This window comes from Ixodes scapularis, unplaced genomic scaffold (genome assembly GCF_016920785.2).
Source record: "Ixodes scapularis isolate PalLabHiFi unplaced genomic scaffold, ASM1692078v2 PGA_scaffold4__175_contigs__length_147842914, whole genome shotgun sequence".
NCBI classification, from domain to species: Eukaryota; Metazoa; Arthropoda; class Arachnida; order Ixodida; family Ixodidae; genus Ixodes; species Ixodes scapularis.
In genome coordinates, this window is record NW_024609879.1 from 46,005,374 (window position 1) to 46,024,315 (window position 18,942).

General features: G+C 43.8%; 1 protein-coding gene across 2 annotated transcripts in view; it reads right to left on the reverse strand.

Annotated features, from left to right (window-relative positions):
• LOC120836175 (synaptotagmin-1) overlaps positions 1 to 18,942 on the reverse strand; it is a 223,001-nt gene that overhangs the window by 169,131 nt on the left and 34,928 nt on the right. The gene's annotated exons all lie outside the window — the stretch shown is intronic.

The window sequence follows — 18,942 nt, forward strand, 5'->3', positions numbered from 1 at the left end:
CGCACTCAGACATCTCATTTTGCCTTAATTGATAAAGTATTATCCTTTACAATTCTTGATTTGTTCTTGGAATTTGGTGAAATATTACAATTAGGTCAGCTATAAAATGTTTATTCTATGAGTACATTACACATAGCACATACATCAGTCACGCTTCAAGCAATACACACCAAACGCTGAAAGTGTTTTCAATATGGTACTAAAGCCAAATACTTTATTCTAAAATACCATCATCCACGTGGCTTAGTTAAAAGAAATAAAGATTTATGTGAATTGTATTATTAATAAATCCGCATTTGGAAGTCAAATTCGGGAAACATGTATTCTTTAACTTGTTTCTGCTGATATTACGAGCTATCTTTATGACGTTCATTGCTAAAGTAATAAACTCTCTATTAGCTATAATTTAAGGCTCGGAGAAGTATGATAACAAAAAAGAAAAACGAAGACTGTTTTATTGGGTTAAATGTCTGGATTTGATTACCTCATAGACCTAGCTCCAAGAATAGAAGGTCAATAACGCATTAGCTTTCTTGGGTCGTAGTAATTCAGGGCTCTTTGTTGAATGGCGAAGGCGCGGAGAAGGAGAAATGGTTATTGACACTACTTTTCATTCCAGCTTTTTCTAGCACCCTCCATCGAGGTCGTCTTTTTGCTCCATGAACCTTAAAAATTGATCTCAGGATAAAACTGACAAAAAACTGCATCAACAAAGTAAGAGTTCTGCACTAAGATTGGTCATATTACGTTTCTAGACAAGCAAAGCAGTAAGACATTTATTGTGAAATTTCCAGATATTGTGCTCCAAAGTACGTGCTCGAAAACTGAGTGGAGAAAACATTTTCGACTGTGAAGAGTAAAAAAAAAAAAAGTTTTATACTAATCAGGACATATTAATTTCAGAATACACAATTAACGCAGTTCAGAATGTACACTAGGTCGTAATAAACACAGAGTGAGTTGTGATCAGGTGGTTCTATATCACCTTAGTTTAGAAAATTAACTATATTTCATGGGTAGAAATTCATGGTTTATTTAACAAAATTGATTGAACTGGATGATATGTACGCGCTTTTGAGACAACGTCTATTTCTTTGGTAAGATGTGGTGGACGTGCGAATGGTCTTAAGATAAGCTCGAATAAAAAAAGCATTTGCGGATTCTGCGTTTAATATAGCATTAAACGTTATTATTTCGAGGTTTACGCTCGTTTTTTTATGTGATCGATGGCGTCTTATTATATCGGCATCCTCAGTGTATGATACCATTTGTGGGAGAGCCGATTTCTTGAACAGGGTATCGCAATTTTCGCCTTTTTTATTTTCTACTTTTCCAGACACCCAGAAAGTTAGTATAAAGCAGCAATTTGCTTGTCACAAGTCAAGAAAAATAAATCAATAATGATATACGCCTTGAGACAAGGAAAAATAACCTAGCCTAATATAACCTAATCATACTGTTCTGTATGCTTTCTCTTGAAAATAACTCACGTACATAAAAAGTCCAAATTCTATTTAAATAAAACAAAGTGAAAGTTTCACATGAAATGCCCCTGAAGCATCGCTTTGAAGTGTACGCAAGGGCGCAGTACTTCAAGTCTCCTCTCAGATAGCTCTCAGAGAAGCTCTCGTCAATCGAGAGACTTCGTTAGTTGGATTTAAATATTGCAAAATGTTGTATCAAATATACTATATTATGCTGATTCGATTCTTAGAATCGACATTGCGAGTTAACCGAAATGAAATCTCCTTGCAGTAGAAATGAAATGTATAGAAAAAGTAATATTTAGTAGTGAAACTGCCCCAGAGGGTATTGTTTGTTAATGTTAGGTATATATTTATTTTTTAATCTCGCAAAAAAAAAAAAAAAAGATTGAGTTTACGTTATAAGATAAGTGACTTTTTCGAGATTAAATTTTGTTCAAATATGATTTTAGGCCAATAATTTTGTTTATCTTCACAATTCTGTTTACACAGCAACGTGTCACAGCGTCAGGCCCTTTCACATTTGCTTTTTATTCCATTACGTAAGAGCGTGGCGGCATCGGCCGTCGTTGTGAGTGACCCTTGATGTAATACCTGAGAGACGCACCCCAAAATATTTTATCCGCAGTTGAAAATAAAAGCGAGTTCTCGCGTTGCGAGAAATTTGTTTTATTTGGACAGCCTTGTGGCTTGCTAAAGATCGACACACTCGGCATAATTATAAAGGCATTGAGACATTGTCGTGTACACTCGTACAACGTGGGCAGTAAAACTTTTCTAATGCAGTAAATATAACATAACTTATATTAGAATGGCTAAGGCTCCTATGTCAATGCAGCGGAGCGAATAACAAAAAACACACTAAGAATTCTAACCGCGGTACATAATAATAATAATAATAGTAACAAAACCATTAAATACAATAATAATAACTATAATAATATTAATATTAAAAATGCATGCATTTTAATTTGATCCTAAAAGTAATATTTTCTTCATGCGGTTTTTATCGTTTAGATGTCATGCAACGAGTCGATTTTGTTTGCATGAAAGAGTAACGTTTTTTTAAACTTGTATTATGCTTTTCTCAAGTCAAACATGGTTGTAGTCTAAAATAAGAAAGTTTTGTGTCTGTCCTTCTGAAAGGAAGTTGACTTATAACGTCCTGGTTTTATATAGTACTCAGAAATGTGATAACGATTAATTATCTAGAAATCACATAATATTGAATGAAAATGATAAGCATATTTTAATATAAAAATGGCATACAATTACATTTAACATAAATATATGACGCATTTAAAGATATTGAAAAAAAAGGTGGGGTTCCAATCCACGCTGTGAAGGTGGTTCGTCAGCGAAGTTGTGGTAGCACCTTCAACGATTGCCCGCTGCACTATACGAAATTCCGCGGCTGGTCGCAGCACGCCGCCGCTGGTCGAATTGCCGTTTTTTGCCCCTTTGCCGCTCCCCGTATTCAGGATGCTCCTCGGGAGTCCTAACTGTGCGTGGCCTACCCATAGCTGTGCTGCAACAACAATCAAATCAGTTGCTATACTCCGGAATTAAAAACAGCGCGGAAAGACGAGGACCAGAAAAAGAAGTGACACGGACGTAGCGCTATACTTCGTTTTGCTTTACGTCGAAGTGCAGCGGATGTTACGAGCCATCGGAAGCCAATCCAAGGCCATGTGAGTGTCACGTTACCTTACTGACGCGCGCAAAAGCGTATCAAAGGCTACATCCACAGACCGGGATTGGCTAGGATAGCTCGTAGCGTCCGCTGCGTCTGGACATAAGGTGAAACGGGGTATACGCGGCTTTTTGTTTGACATATGAAAGACTAGTGACGTCACTCCCCACGTCTCAAGCTGCCTTCGCCGCGGCAGCTTTCTCAGCTGTAATCTTTACCGAGAAACGTATGCGGTCAGCGCAACGTGCTTAGCATTGTTATCAGGAGCGCCTTATAATCAATTATCTGGTTCGAATGCTTGTTTTGTGCTTGTTCTTTATTGAAACGAATGCTGTGTTGTAGTTTGTATTCGTGATGTATGCACTTCTCGCTTCCATCGCTAAAGGTTTCTTTTTGCGTGAGGACGCCGACACGAAAAAATCCGACCAACGAGTCATATAAATCTACGCTATAAATGTAAAATGCCTTAACGTCCGCAAAATACTCATTTAGGAAAACCATAAACGCTAAATGCATACATTAACGCGTATAAAATGTTACGTAAATGTGAGTAAATCGTGAGTCGCAGCCGGGAACGTTAACAATGAATAGAATATATGGCCTGCGTGTGAAAAACATCGTGCTGGCTAGAAAAAACGAGCAGTTAAAAGAAACGGATCACGCAAGCAGGAGTGAATACTCGTCGTGCTCGTGGTTAAGATTAAAAAAAAAAAAAAGATAGTGTTTGTATTCTCAGAATTGAGACGCCATGTCATGCAATATGGCATATATATGTTGATTGCATTTCAATGATAAACGACTTTTTAATGAATTGAATATGAAGCAACATCAATATAAGAAGCAAGTATATATTCTACCACTGAATGTCTCTTATCACGCGAGCGTTCAGAACTCGAGTCTGTTGAACGATGCGTAAACGCTATTTTCTCCGTACAATGAACCAACTCGCCCAACTCACCATTTTGTTGCTATTTTTTGTACCTTAAACTTAAGAAATCCGGTATCTTGAAATATTGATATTGCTGATATAGTTCTGTTATTGCAGCTTTTTTTACAGCTTCTTCACCTGTCTTTCTACAAGGTGAAAATAAAACTGATTTAATTTGATTTGATGTGACTAAATCTGACTTTACGTCTATTTAGAGCCTTGCACTAACCACATTTACTAACAAAGATAAGGTAAAACTCTCTACGCTAAAAGCTTTTTGGTAGATACGCCACCACTTTTAAAGCCAGTGGATGTCTGAATGAAGAATAAATAATAAAATAAAAATTCACTTTTTAAAACAAAACAATTATAATAAAATACAATGCGTGTTAAGGGACCAGTAAGGCAAGATACAGAATTCTAGGAACGACTTTTATTATAAAATGTTCTCAAAACAGCAGAAAGAAAATTAGTACGTGGATGTATACGTCATTCTTCGTCAATATTTGTTGAAAATTATATATTGGTAACGAAAGGCTTTTATCAGAAAAGATAGCCAAATAACTATTCGAAAAGAATTCGTGAAAATATGTATAGGGGGGAAATCAATATGCACTTAAGCTTTATAATTCTAGAGTGCATTTTAAACCTCGATTTTCTTTTAAACACATTTTGTTTCTCATAAATTTCCCACGAGAACCATTTTTGATAGGACAGAGTGCGAAGCTAGTACATTAAATAGTAGATACTAATATGACTTTAGGTGAGGTAAATAATTATGTTTCATCCCGTTCGACTAGAAATCACTTGCCTTTTATGTTCCTACTATAAATTTTTGTCATTTGTAACACAGAATATTTTTCCTAGATAATTGTTCTTTGGGAGCCCTACTTTATAGAAAAATCAAGCTTGATTTAACAATTTTGTAAAGGATAGCAAATTCAATCATAAATGATAGAACACTTTTATGTGACACCAACATTCATGCCCCTTCTCGTTAGACTACACATTTTCTTGTCTTTTACATTTATACCACATATTTCAGTGACCCAATGACATATAAAACGGATTTTCATTCGCTCAGATAGTCAAAGGATGGACTTTTCAGAGACAACCAATTTTAAGAAGCAAGTGGCAAGGTTTGTTGCCAATTTGTGAATCAAGAGCATGCTTTGTTATTGAATCCTTTACATTGTATTGCTCCAGTTTTTGAATCACACGTACCATGTTAGTGCAGCGAAATGAACCCCAGTTGGTTGCTTTGCGCACCAAGAAAAATTATTACTGTTATTATTATAATTAAAAATTGTGTCACGGCCATTAGGGAAACCAAATACTGGTCGCTTTATGTGTCAGCATGTTTCTACGTGGCGCTCGCCTTAACGTATTTTGCGTTTGTACTAAAACAAGAACGTTTTTTTTGCAACTAGAGTTTTTGTAGAAAATGTAACACTGTTACAGACGAATTCTGCTCATGCGGAATATGCATATTTTTTTTTTCTGCTCACCATAAAAACGCGTTAAACTAATGCCGTTCCGTTCAACCCTACAGTTGGGAACAGGGACTCTAAGTATAATATTCGCGTGAAAAGTCGGCGATCCCGCCGACATTCTCGCCGAGTATCCAACTGAGAACCAATGGAGACGTTGAAGTTGCGATGTACTGGGGATGTAAAGCAAAACGCAGTAAGGTAATTATTTTCGGTAAGCTGTGGTCCGGGCACGTTAAACACAAGTTTGATGATCTCTTGATTATTTCGACGTAGAATGAAGACCTGGACAGATTCGCCGTTTTACCATGATACCCATAGCGAAGGATATCTTCTGAAAGCGTGCGACTTCTAGGTTCAGAAACGCTACTTGGTTTACCAACCTTTGCTCTAGTTAATAAAAACAAATATACAATCAAGGTGACACCAAAACCTAGATAGCGAAAGCCACCAGTGATTTCTGTTTGTCTTTTTCACAATCTTTCTTGGCGGTCAGACGCGACGTTAGGGCCCCAGTGTAGCGAAATGAGCACCCCCTTCCACCCCCCACCCCTTGCCTCCCTCTCATTTCAACTCACTTTCAGGGAATTGGATTTTTCGATTATTCGATTCTTTTGAACTCGTTAGGATAAAAACACTGGGCCCATTCCCATTCCTGAACGGCTGAACCATTCCATTCCGTTCCCCTAACTCCCAACCGTAAAAAAATAACGCTTGACAGCTACATTAGGGAGTTTTCGTAGATCGTTTTCGCGGCCCCGCAAGGCCCTCCGCAACCCGCTACGATAGCGAGAACTCCACAGTCAAGGCTATCGGCGCGCAGGCGCAGTAGCAACTTCTTCGTTGCGGAACGCTTAGCGGAGGGCGCAGCGCGGTCTACGAAAACTCCCTATTAAGTAGCCGGAGAATAACGTCAGCATACACTGAAGTTATCAAACGCATAGACAACCACAAAAATAAAATATGGAGAACACGCCCCGAAAGCATTAGTTCTACAAAACCGAGCGGCTGTCGCACATAGCGCTAGTGGCGTTTTATAGGGTGGCACTGAAGATATTGATCCCGCGATCAAGCGTGAAGGCCTCGCAACAGACGTGAAAACTTCAAGCCACCAATTTTCTTTACAAAATTATTGTATATATTCCCCACTTGTAGAAGGTACATGGTAAGTGAGGAGTCAGGCATTAAAGAAAAGTGGGCGGTGTGACACTGTCCCTGCCTGGTGGCCTACCACTGGTGCTCGCACATGGTCATAACAGCCACATTTTCACCCCTCGTAGCCAGGAGCAAGATGTGCTCCTCCTACAACTCTACAGTTTTGGTTGCTTCATTGGGGTGACACTTTCATTCTCGAAGGAACCTGAGCCGGTCAGATATCTCAAGCCCAATGATGGTGTTTGCAAAGCACATTTGGCCACGTCTTCGCCTGCAGCTCGCTTAAGAACAGAGGTAATTTTATTCTCACCCTATTACGGCTAAATGCATCCAATACCTTTACCAATACATTCCTCCCAGTGCTGCCGCCATTACATTCTCATTCCCATAGGCGGAATGTTTTCAAGTCCCCCCGGAAAGACGCCTTACCAAGTTAGAAATGCGATTACGTCTCGAGAACAATTATTCGAAATAAGTAATTTAGCAGTGCAACATGGCAATGAGAAGCAAGCTCCAGATACAAGAGCAGCCGAATAAAAATACGAGCATGCTTAATGTAGCTTTGTCATCTTGTGAGTTTTGATCGCGAACATTACTTTGTGCATATATCTCCGTCCTAGTACAAAAGTAGCAATTACTGTAGTTTTGTTTATGATATTGCTGGAACAGTATACGTGCGAGCTGTCCCCTCCTTGTCTCGAATTTCGAAGTTGGAGGGAACGAAACCAGTGAGAGTATTGAAGACAGAAAAGGACAGAAAGAAGGATTATTTAAACAAAACAAAAACGACGCTTGGCTTGTTTGATGCTAGTTTGGGTTCTCCCCTAACAAAAAAAGAAGAAAAGAAAGTACATTTTTGTTTCCCCTTCAGAAAGATGATCTGGCGGGCTAGTTGGTCCTCATGATTGTTTGCCCTCCTCATCACCTCGTAAATTTGGGACAACACCCAAGTAGAGAGCTACCGTAAAGCTGGGCTGGCGCTTGGGAGGTAACCCGGCGGCCAGGCGACTCTTGAGTCCGCGGTCGTCGGTCGCGGAAGCTTCGCTTTCTCGGTTGTGTCTGGTGGCACCTTCGAATTTTGCCGCCTGTTGCCGCAATAGAACAACAACACATCGTCGACAACACGTAGATTGTATTTTGTCTTTTGTGTTTAGCCTTTTTTTTCATGAGATTTTTGTTTTGTTTCTGTTTTTCTTTTTTTATACAAGTCACCTGGGGCATTTCTTTAAAAGCCTTTGAGTGTCAAAAGATGTTTCGCTGCCGTCACTAGTGCGAGTGAGTGGACCACTTTCCTTTTTTTATGAGTCGCTTCGTCTTGCTTCTGCTTCCTTTTTGCTTGCGACACCTCAAATATAAGGGGCCCGAGCTCCTTTTTCGCCTTTCTCTTTTCATTTTGTAGGGCAAGAGCGAATTAAGCGCCTTAACAATTGCCCTCGCAATTGTCATTAGCTGCATGCAGTGTTTTAGTATTTATTTCCCGCCGTCTGCAGGCTCGTTTCCTTTTTTATTGTTATTGTTTTTCGTCCGGAATTGAGCTTTTAATATGTTAAAACAAGTACCACCGCCTCCGGCGGAGGCGGTGGTACTTGCTTTTCAGAATAGCTCGGGAGAGGAGGGGGGGGGGGGGGGGGAGGGGGGGAAGGGGGGGAGGCAGGAGAAAGGGGGGAGGTTCCCGGGCTTTCCCGTAGTCGGTGCCTTTGCCCATTCCCTTCTCGGATCGAGGTATTTCGAAATGATTCCGGAAACATTCAACTCCGGAGTGGCAATAACTCCGTAACACTGTATGGCACCCACGTACGCACGTCTCTACAAACAGAGGGAGCAGGTGTGTTCACGCTATAACTGAAAACAATTTTCTGAGGCAATTAAAAAAATGAGGAGCGTGCGCGCAAGGCTTTCGTCATCGTGCGAGGTACCCGATGATTGCTCCCAGTTGATGGGCTCTCGCTTTTGACGATTTGGCGAGTTGAAATCCACCTGCAGGAATGTACGCGGAGAAAACAATCAGACGATTTCTCTAAATCCTGAAAAAAGAAAAAAAAGAATAATATCTAGGTTTTCATACTATTTTGTCCGGCAGTGCGAGATTGGGTATCGATTTGGTAAACTTCCTTTCGATTTCTCGGTCACATTATAAACTATGCAATGCGCAAGTTCGTCTGCTTTTTTTTTTTTTTTTTTTCAGGGCTCGTGGTGACGTCAAAACGCCGAGCTTTGATTGGCTCCGATTTAATATTAGTGGGTAGACCTCAAAGTGAGCTGCCTTGAGGTCTACCCATTATCCTTCAATCAAAGCCAATCAGAGCCCGGCGTTCTGACGTCACCCCGACCTCTGAAACAGAAGCAGACGAACTTGCGCACCGTATTGTCTGCGTTTCTCGATCTCCCAGCGACTATAGAGGACTTCTTTAAAATCCGATATATATTCTGTTTCGATAAAAGAGTTTGACAAGAGGCTACGTCCCAAAATCGACAGACAGAAATGACGTCAGAACGTTACCCAGTACAAGCGTATCGTTTGAATGACGTCACGGAAAAGGAGGAACATTCATCTGCATTCGTTCACGTTTTGCGGCATGGACCCTTAGAAAAACGAAGCTCCACCCAAAGCTCCCAATCACCTTCGGCATCAAACGGTGCACTTATTATTTTTTTTTTTATGTGAGCGTAGTTTTTTTTTTTTTTTAAGTCTTGTTGCTGGATTATTTTTTAATGTGGTTGCCCGTACAAGTGAAGCTATGAGGACTTAGGTGTGCTTTGGTTAAGGACTCCGTTGAGAATACCCGCCGCTTTAGGTAACTTCAGATGCTTTAGAAGTGTAAGATAACGTCGAGAGATATAGCCAAGATCATTACGCGGCTACGTCGCATTCGGCTCTCTGGCTTAAAGGGGTGATGCAAAGACTTTCGTACATTGCGTTAAGATCGCTTAGAACGAATCTCTGACGTTAATGATCAATGCGACACGCATTCTTTTTTTGCGACAAGCAATAGACCATTCCAAGAAAGGGCTGGAGGCCGGTTCCATTTTCAGTGTTCGTACCTACGGCGCGTGCATTGCTTGCTTTCCGAAGCGACAAACATGCCCGTGTTCGGCTTAGGAGATCGCACGCTGGGCTCAGGCCTTGTAAATATTGGAATGGTGTATACAAGCCCCAGAAACAAATTAGAATAGACCGAGCTGCGTTCACTGAGTCTCTGCCTGCCTGGCCGCAAATCGCAGCCAGAACAAGCGGCCACGTGATCTGGAGCCAAAATAGTTGTTCATAGCAACGCGATGAGGTTGGCAAGGCACAGGACACACGCTGGGGAGGCACTCGCTTGATCGAATGACGTTTTAGCGAACGCCCACGTTTCATCGAACGACACTTTAGCGAATAGTCGGACGCCGCGAAGCGGCGTTTTCGGGTGGGCCAAGTGAGTTCATATTTTTGTAATGAGTTGCCGCAGACTGTCGCCGCGAAGCGGCGTAAAGCGCAGCGCGACGGATGGGTTAACGCGCGCCCCCGTTATTCGCTAAAACGACCATTCGCTCAAATGTCGCCGTTCGCTAAAATGTCATTCGCTCTTGTGATATGGACCCACACACGCTGAGTTCCATACAATGTTTCCGTTTGGCTATTGTTGTCATTGCAGATATGAGACACGAGCCACTTCCCAAATGCTTGTCGAGCTATTGATTATCACGGGCCCAAACCGAGTGATCACGCAATGCTGAGATCCAATCTATCAGCCGCATTCAAATATCGCCCCTGGGCGGTACTGCGACCGCCCAGCTACGTCATCAAGTTTTGCGAAGGAGAGATTATAAAAAAACGCTCGCCTTTGCCCTTGAAACTACACTGCAACAAAGGAGTTTCTTGGTCAGTGGCGTTGCCTTCGAGTATACTTGACATTTTAGTGAAAAACCCGAGACTGAGGTGATGACAGACGACGACAAGGAAGAGAAGGAGAACGTCTCAAACACAGCGAAACCTTTGCTGAGGTAAGAACCATTTATATATGGTTGAAAAAGAAATTGCGGTGGCTTAGCTCGGCAATGCTAGGATATACGTAGCGTGAGCTTATGCGCACAGAATGAGAGACGCCATCAAGCGGCTTCGGTGCAGCGTCAGACTTGGCTACTGCGCAACAGAGGCGCACAGCTGGGCACGCGTCGGCGCCAGTGCGTCTGCCGCGGCTATGACGTCACTCCACTGGAATGCGCAGACGGGCGAGGCGCCCGCGGCGGTGGCGGCTCTGGCGCGCCAGCTGTGCGCCGTGTGACGTCACTGCTCCTCGCGCATGCGCAGCACGGCGCACGGCTCATTATGCGAGCCACGCGAAACTGCTCAACCTCGGAAAGCGTAGCTCACGCTACAAAAAAAGGAAGGAAAGGGAACCCTTCTTCATATCTCCTCTCTCCACAAAAGACACGACACCGGACCTCTAACAATGGGGTCAAACCAACAAAAAAACTGACAGAACCAAAGATGACACATCATTAGTCTTTTGCGAATAGTGGATTTTGAGTTCGAAGCGAATTCGAACTGAGTAGTGGTTTTGGCCGAATATTTTCGAAGCGAATATCGAATAGTTTTTCCACGCCTTTTACTACCATAACATAATGCTTAGACAAAACCCCAGCGAAACTTGTGAAGGTTGTTCCACCTGTTCATTTATAAGCCACGTCTAATCTATCTATATTTATGAACTGTGACCTCAGAAGGTCTGATGTCTTGGGATGGTAAGTAAACAACAAGTTTGACATAAAATCAATCCAATCGAAATGGCCAACTATACCCAATTGAGTGAATTTACACATCTTAAATATTCTTTCTTTAATTTAGAGTTAAAAAAGAATGACTCGCGCATGATGAACGCAGGTTGTAAGGGTGTCTGTGCCCAACGTATACTCTTGCAAAACAGACAGTTTAATTTTAAAACTTTTACTACAATGTAGATACTGTATGCACATTCACAAAATTTCCATTTATTTTCATATACAGCCGGCACGCGTGCACCCTCCCGCTTTGAATGTACGGTTTTTGTCCAAGCACGCAACTGCTTATATTCATACTTTTCCAAATGTTTATCGCGGCGGGTTACTCCGTTGAGTCCGCTTCTTACCGAGTACTGATGTAATGCGCAGAAGAAACACCCGCGGAGCTTGCTTTCGCGGGTATTGCTTCTCCGCAGTGCACCGGTGCTCGATAAGAAGCGAACTCAACGGGGCTAACCCACCGCAATCAACACTTCGAAAAACGCGAATAGTGAAGTTCTTCTCGAAGCGTATATCGAATAGTGTATTATTCGGAACTACTATTCAAAATTTCGAATATTCGCACAACCCTACACATCATTAAAAAAAAAAAAAAAAACTTGCTGGGAAAACTACAGATTGCACTGGACCTTTTACTGAGAAAGTCAGCTATAAGACTGCACACACACACTAGAAGAAAAAGGAACTAACGTTAACAATACCATTAGAGATTTAGAAATCGCTTCCATTCCGCATCTAAAGACAAAGAAAGCTTGTTCACTGCATTTCAATTCTTTGTTATTGCGATTCACACTTTCAGCAGGCGCTTGTGGTCGTTTTTTCCTGTACTAGGGGAATCCAAGTATACTTGGATTCCCCTAGTGCCAGTAAGTTCGCGTAAAGTGAAAAATATTCTAAGCGAATATCGTTGCACGGCCTCTTTAATGGTGGATATGCGCTAGTGGTGAAAATCATTACTTCGTGGGCAGAAAAAGCGCGATTCACGTCAGTATAACCCTGGAAAACGATGAAGGATCACTGGGTTTAAAAAGCAATCATGGTGTGAATAGCCAATTTTCCCTATTTCCGGTTAGTTCATCTCCGAATAGATAAGAAAAATGCAAAAATCCCGCTTTTTTTTTTTTTTTTTTCAAAAGCGTTCGAATTATCTTTTTGACAGATTGCCGAGAATGTGATCCCTAAAAGTGTACGGAATGTGAAATTGCTCCCGATTGATAACCGCCGTTCTCGGTTTTCCATACTTCATATATTTCTGATTTTTTTTGGCGCTCCACTTCTTTCTAAGTAATTTGTAGCAGGACACGCTGTTCCTGAACGCGAAATCTGTGTTTGATCGTGCGTTACCGTGATCTAATCAAATTTTTATTGCAAAAAAAAAAAAAAAGAAAGACTTGTTTTGGAAGCATCCAATGGGCGATGCGTGAGTGGATACGGCAGGCTAACATTCTTTAACAGACTTTAAGTTTTAGCATAACATGTAGTACACCACTCATAAGAAGAAAAACTGCAACAACATCAACCAGGAGTACGACGCATTTGCTGCACGTCACTGTTTACGCCGGCGAGAGATAACGCACGAAGAAGACGAACACCGCTGTGACGGTGCACTTTCGGCGCCGCTTGATTGCCCCTATCGGATCGTAGGGTAGTCTGCACTCGGGACTCAGCGTTAAACGTACAGTACTGGGGTTTATTGTAACGCAGATACTGGGAACGCATATTTCCGTAACGCACGAGCGTCACGCGAAGCTGCACCCATATAAATACCGTCTATCCCCGGTTCAACCCCGTGCTGAACCCAAGCCTCCTCTATACTCATAACGCCTGGCAGTTCCACGATGGAGCCATAGAGTGCCCGGTCGCAGATTTGGAGCGCGAGGATCTGGTAGCACAGAGCATCAAAGAGCCATTTCTCGGGGAACTTGGACGTCAGCGCACAGTTTTTGCAGTGGCGAGGACCCAAAACGCACTTGTTCGCTCGGGGGAGGTGTGTTTCGGCGTCTCGCTGTAGCGGGTGCCAGTCACGTGGCTCTCCTCTCATCCGTTGTCTGCCGCTTCACCCTTTCCATTTCCATCTCTTCTCGTGGCGATCTGCCAGGCTTTGTCAGTACAGAGGAGGCTATGGGGTAACCAATGCGGAGAGCACGTCGTCTCTTCTTGAGCATGAGTTTCGGTGACGTCAGACCGACGACGAGTTCTTATTGGTCGACGGGAACAAATAGTGGGTAGATATCAATTCTAGTTGCTTTGAGGTCTACCAACTATTTTTTTTCCCTATCAGCCAATAAGAACTTTGCGTCGTTGTGACGTCACCTCAACTCCTGCGCAAGAAGTAGACGAACTTGCACTCCGCATATAGACCCTTTCCAAAAGTTCGTCGAGCAACATTGGCGGTCGCCGTCGCTCGGACTCCGAGCGCGCGTGATTGGTTGGATCCGAGTCCTCGCCGAACGATGACGTGGCGCTCGTGTCCAATAATACACGGTCAGAGGACGTGAGCAAAGAAATGGCGGGCAGGCGACTGCGCGGACATTTTGTGGAAGGGTCTATCGCGGCAACGGGGCTGGCACGCGGAGAAAGGCATTTTAAAGTGTCGACACAAGGCGGCCAGCACCCTCAGCTGTCACGGCGGGCTATAGTGTGACGGAGTGGAGGCAAAAGGGAATACGCATGTGTTTAGGTGTAAACGGTGAAAAGCGAAAAGGCGAGATTATAAACTGGGCTTTACGAACGAAGGAGACGCGAACTTGGCGTTCCACTGCCACTGGAGCACTAGCTGTGGCAGGGATTTCTTTCATCAACTCAACGCACGGCGATGATCGCGCCGTTGAGGTACAAAGTGCGCACGACGTTCATCTGGGTATCATCACCACGAAGCAAGGCGCAGTGATTCTGCGTTACAGCTTCCCTTGCCTGAAAAGTGCGGGAAAGGGGGAAATATTGTACTCGCCCTTTTTGTTATTTTAATTCGCGAAAAAGGAAAGCATTAGAACAGCGGTCATATCCATGTAATCCATATGTTTTTATTTGTTTTTGCGTTCATATTTGCGTTAGATTGAGAAATCTGTGACAAAAAGAGCGGGAACATGACCTCCAAAAGCGATGACGGGAACTTCTTTATTATTGATATATTCGGTTACACGTGTCTAAGTTATATACATAAACCAAAAATACAAAATTAAAACTCTGTACAAATTTTAAGGTTTATATTTTTACGTCAAAATATTAATATACTGGTTCGTTCGCCAAAGAAACGCAAATCTCGAAATACCTTTTTTGGGTAGGTTGTTCTTTGCGACACTAAATTAACCCGCAAGTTTTACACCTACGCAATAGAAAAGGAAGCTAAGTACCCATAAATGGGAGTTTTAAAACGCAGGCAGCCTAATGTCCCCATAACTGTTCAGCTGCCTATCAATTGGTCGTTAAGCAAACTACAATGCAACGTCCGAGTTACCACACTGTTTGGCCCAAGTTAAAATTACTAATGGTGCATTAGTGATTTTAACTTGGCGGCATCTTTCTCCAGTTTACAATCTCCACTATCCAACGCGCCGGAGCACATTGCAACAGTGAAAGACAAACAACACTCTGAAAAAAAAGTAATTGCAATAGGTTTCTCAAACATTGCCTCCCTATTGAGCTTCAGACGAAACAAAGCAGCCCAATACAAGGACACACACACACACATACACCATACACAGACACACACACAGACACACACACACACAGGCACACACACACACACACACACACACACACACACACACACACACACACACGCGCGCGCGCGCGCGCGCGCACACACACACACACACACACACAGACACAGACACACACACACACACACAATACTCAAGCGTGCTGGGGTCCAACGAGAGTGAACGGCTGAGAGTTTGTCTGAACCTACGCTCCGCTTTACCTTAAGATGGAGCGCAATGGACGCTATCGAGCCATTCCAACCAATCAGGGGCTGAGAGCGTGACACGTGACCGCGTGAAACTCGCGTTGCTGCGGCGAAGCGGAACGTCCCCTGACTCCTTTGCAGCGTTGGATTGGTTGATATGGATCGAGATACAGGCCCACCGCAGTCAATATTAAGTTGAAACGGAGGAAAGGTCCTTTAATAAACCAATATTGGCAGAGGGACCTTCGGCAATATTGACGGAGCAACCTTTTTTTTGCGATATTAGCAGAAGGAACTTTAGCTGGAAAAGCCCCGCGCGTGCGCGCAGTGTTTGGCTTTTAGTGGGAAGGCAAATGACCGCTCATCATTTGGTGGAACGTAGTCATTTTAGTGCCGCTTACGCAAAGGGGGCGGCAGTAGGGGCAGTATCGCACGTAGGCCAATTCGTATCGAAGGTATCGCAATTGGGTGCGTGGAAAAACGTGGCGCCACCGTATTACACTCTCACGAATATATCGACATTGTTGACCCCTCGTAGATCGTTCGCAAGAGCTTTCCACTGCCAGCGGGAGCTCGTACCGTGAGGTTCAGCTTGGATTGCGCCCACGGGGCCAGCTGGGGCCGGCTATCATTATGCTTACGATCGACGAACAATCCCTATTTTTACGGGGAGGGGCGTTTCGAAGCGTCAGACTTCACCAATAAACTCTACTATTCGGCAATTGGTGAACACGGTATAGGGAGGGGTTCATGTTGTCCCACCTCCAGCACCAGCTTAACACCAGGGTGTCAAACCGGTCATTATTTCGGTTCGGTTCGGGTTCAGTAGCATTCGTTTTGTTCCGGTTCGGTTCCGGTTTAAGGTAGCGCACTTAATATCACTCCGGTTACCGGTTTTGATGAGCGCGAACCGGTTCGAACCGGTTCCTACCTGGACCTTTTAATACTGACCGAGCACTCTCTGCAGCCTTTTCTGAGCACGAGATACTTGCAATGAACCCCATCCCAATACTACTCCCTCTTCAGGCAGATATGAATACTCTGCACAGTGACCTGCGCAAGACACCATTTATGTGGCCAGGCTATTAATTGTATATAACTGTTCTTAAGTGAACTATATATAAGTGATCGGCTTTCCATTTTGAGGGTGTCTTTTGCACACGCAGCTGTGCAGTACTTGAAACTCTGCCAGAAGACGGCTTGTTTTTGGGATGGGCCTATAGACCTTTCCAAAACAAAGCTTGTGGCCGGTGCCATCTTTAGTTTTCGCGCGGATAGCGCGTGTTTTGCTCGCTTTCCGAAGCGACAAACACTCACGTGCTGGGCTGTGAAGATCACACGCTGGGCTGTGATTTTGTAAACAGTAAAAGGTCTTTAACTAGATTGCTTGTCTTTCATGTGTTTCGATTTGTTTTGCTTGTTTTGAACACACGTGTTTTTTTTTATACATGCTACTTGTCTTTGGCACCCAGTAAGATGTCACACCTATGCCCCTGAGTGGCTGACAGGGGCACGAGAGGAAACAAATGTGCCGTAAAACACAGAAACAGGTACGTCGAGTGCGCAGTTGAGGTGGTTTAGCTAATCCCGTTAAGCTGTGGTCGTGTATACGTCGACCAGACTGGCCGATGTGTCAATGACAGGGCACGTGAACATGCACGTACATATAATGAAATGGGACTACATCTTCACAGCGCTTCGGGTTCCGGCGGAGAAAACGCTCTTCTAAAGATCTCGTGGTGATGCTTTGTCTAGAAACTTTGACATTTTATTGCAAACAACGCTCTATGCAAATGACCCGGTCTGAGGGACTCAGACCGGCTCATTCGTACCTGTCAGCCACCGAACAAAGTTCCGGTTATTCCACCACAGCGAACGACGTTTCTCGAATACTCAGTTGAAGACGATGAGAGAGGATTTCAAACAAAAATGAGAAAATGGTTGAACAGGCGACATACTGGCCTTGCTAGCCTGACAAACCTACAAAAAAATAAACAGACACATTTCATTCTCCCCACTCCCCTCCCCCCTCCCCCCGTCCTCCTTTCAGGGTGGGGTGCGTCGGCGAATCATCGTCGAGTAAGGTTGCCTCCGACAACCTATGTTTTTTTTTCTGTTTTTTTTGTAAGGTAACACTTTGAGCACGTTGAAGAAAATATTGTTTTTCATTGAAATGGACCACAGGCGATCCTATAAAGTATACTGCCGAAGCAGCGCGGTACTTGTCTCCCCCTTCCTTCAGGGTGTCGCCGCACTCAAGCGGAAGCTCACGTGGTGCGCTCTCGGTGCTCGATTGGTTAAATAGCTCATCGACTGCAACTACGGTCCATCCTAAGGTCAAACATTCGTGGAGGCGTAGGCCTCCGTGCCTACAGTGGCGCAATCCGCTCCGACACTTGGACATTTCGTAGCCAAGCGGCCAAGCGGTGCTTTGAAATAGCCGCCGCCGCTACCGCTCCCCCAGAGTCAATCCAAGAAACAAAGCAAAGTTGAAGCTCTCCAGATGATGATGTATTTTTGATTGCGTATGCAATAAAAACAAAACGTAAAAATACTTCACAGTATATAGAATTAGTTTTGGCAACATAAGAAAAATACATTTCCAACTTTTCCAATTTAGACCGATTATTGACACAATTGGCTCTGAACCGTTTTCGTCGAACCGGTAACTGCCACATCAAATTATGATTTCGTTCCGGTTCGGGTTCAATATGAAGCGTTCGATTTCGGTTTCGGTTTTGTTCCGGTTTGGTCAAAAATAACGGTTTTGATCAGGTTTTCGGTTCGGGTTCGGGTTCGGTTTGACACCCTGCTTAATACACTTGTACAATGCTGCAGCGTCTCGCGAGCTTCCAGCATGCAAGCGCAGCCCAAGAACGGCGGAAGGCAAGAAAAGCGTGCCGGAGCACAGACACCAGAGACGAAAGCCCCGCCGTTCTCATTCTTTTGAACGTCCAGCCTCTAGCACGCACTTCCCGCCTTCCGTCGTGCTACGGCTGCGCGTGCATGCTCGAAGCTCACAACCAGGGGTTTCCTCATGAATTGAAATTAGGGGGGTGTCTAAATTTTTAGGGGGGGGGGGGGGTGAGGTAGGAGGGGTATTGAGAATAGAGGAGTCGTTGCGAATTAAGGGGGTGCCTATAGAAAAAAAAAAAACAAGGGGCGTCGCTCAGGCTGCAAAAGCGTGAACAGTAGCAGAGATGGTCGACGTCGATACGAAAAATCACAAGGAGAAGCGGACAGGGGTTTCCCCAGGAATTGAAATTAGGGGGGGGGGGGGGGGGGGGGGGGGGGAAGGATCTCAATATTAATGGGGGGCATCGAGAATAGAGGGGTAATTGCAAATTAAGGAAGAGCCTTCAGAAAAACAAGGAGGGTGTGTACACCCCCTAAGGTGTGTGTAGGGAAATCACTGGGGGCGAGCACGAGTCAACCCCAAGCGATTGGGCTCGACAGACTGTTTAATACCCAGCCGTCCCAGCCATAGAGTTATTATAATGTACGCTAGAGGTTCAACTGGCGCT